The sequence below is a fragment of the Tenrec ecaudatus genome, chromosome 14 (assembly GCF_050624435.1).
Source record: "Tenrec ecaudatus isolate mTenEca1 chromosome 14, mTenEca1.hap1, whole genome shotgun sequence".
Lineage (NCBI taxonomy): Eukaryota > Metazoa > Chordata > Mammalia > Afrosoricida > Tenrecidae > Tenrec > Tenrec ecaudatus.
This window is the reverse complement of record NC_134543.1, coordinates 1,809,549-1,811,615: the sequence shown is the minus strand read 5'-3', so window position 1 is coordinate 1,811,615 and position 2,067 is coordinate 1,809,549.

The window sequence follows — 2,067 nt, the reverse complement described above, 5'->3', positions numbered from 1 at the left end:
CTGTGCACGGCCTGCTCTACCTGGTGCTATGAGAGTGTCAGAGAGAGCACCTGGCCAGAAGAGGCAGCTACAGCAGCCATCAGTGGGCCCGGGCAGCGTCCTGGAGGGAGGGTGTGAAATGGCCCAGTTCCCATACATGAGTCCATTGTTACAGCCACTGTGTCCATCCATCTCCTGGAGAGTCTTCCTCTTTCTCATGCCCCCCCCCCTACTTTACCCAGCATGATGTCCTTCCCCAGGGACCAGTCTCACCTGACAGCATGTCCCAAATTTGTAAGATGGCGTCTTGCCATCCTTGCCTCCAAGGAGCACTCAGTCTTCACTTCGTTCAAGACGGATCCGTTTGTTCATTAGCAGTCCGTGCTACTTTCTCTATCCTTCTCCAGCACAATTCAAATGCATCCTTTTGTCTTCGGTCTTCCTTATTCAATGTCCAACTTTCACATGCATAGGAGGCAATGGGAAATACCATGGCTTGGGTCAGGCGCAACTTAGTCCTCAAAGGAACGTGTTTGCTTTTCAGTACTCTAAAGAGGTTTTGTGCCGCAGATTGACCCAATGCAATGAATCGTTTGATCTTTTGCCTGCTGCTTCCATGAGCATTAATTGTGGAGCTAAGCAAGGCAAAATCCCTGACAACTTCAACCTTTTCTCCACTGATCTTGATGTGACCTATTGTTCCGGTTGTGAGGATTTGGTCTTCTTTACAGTGAGTCGTACTCCTTACTGAAGGCTGCAGTCCTGATCTTCACCAGCAAGTGCTTCCGGTCAGCCTCACGTTCAACAAGAGCCACAGTACAACCCGAGTCTCTCCCACCTCAATTTCCAGGACACCTGAAGAACAGATCAGACACATTAAACACTACGGACAGAATCCAGAATGAGCTGTGGGGTGACATCAAGACCATCATTCACGAAGAAAGCAAGGTTGTGTCATCTGCAGACTACAGGTTGTTATTAAGACTTCCTGCGATCCTGATGACACACTTTCTTTCACCAACCCAGCTTCTCTGACGGCTCGCTCAGCATACAGGGTGAGAGGATACAACGCTACGCACACCTTTTTTGATGTTGAATCATGCAGTATTCTCTTGTTCTGTTCACACAACTGTCTCCTGATCCAGGTACCAGTTCCACATGAGCACAATGAAGTGTTCTGGAATTCCCATTCTTCTCAAGGTTACCCATAGTTTATTATAAATGCCTTTCATAGTCAATAAAACAAAAGTAAACATCTCTTTGGTATTCTCTGCTTTTAGCCAAGATCTATGACATCAGCAATGACCTCCCTTGTCCCATGTCCTCTTCCTGCCTGAACTCTAGCAGTTCCCTATCAATGTACTACTGTAACCATTGCGGGATTATCTTCAGCAAAAATGGACTTGCATGTGACACGGTTCTATAGTTTGAGCTTTCTGTTGGGCCACCTTTCTTGGGAATGAGCACCAATATAGATCTCTTCCATCAGTTGGCCAGGTAGCTGTCTTCCGAATTTCCTGGCACAGACCAGTGAGTGCTTCCTGTGCTTCATCAGCTTGTGGAAACCTTTCAGTTGGTGTTCCGTCCATTCCGGGAGCCATGCTTTAGGCTCATGCTTTCAGTGTAGCTTGACCTTCTTCCTTCAGCACCACAGGTTCTTGCTCACATGCTGCCTCCTGAAATGGTGGGATGCTGACTAGTTATTTCTAGTACAGTGGTTCTGCGTATTCTTTCCATCTTCTTGTGATGTTTCCTGCATCATTCAATACTCTGTCCGTAACATCGTTCAAGATTGCAACTCTAGGCTTAAATGTTTTCTTAAGTTCTTTCAGTTTGAAAGATGCTGGGCGTGTGCTTCCTTTTTGGCTTTCTAACTCTAGATATTTGCACATTTCATTATAATATTTGGTTTCTTCTTCTTGAAATGTTCTGTTCAGCTTTTTCCTTCACCAGTTCTTTCATTTGCTTCAGATACTCTGTGATGAGCAGTAAGTCTCAGAGTCTCTTCCGACATCCATTTTGATCTTTTTCTTTCTTTCCTGTCATTTTCAGTACCTTTTGCTTTGTTTGAGAATGATGGTCTTTATG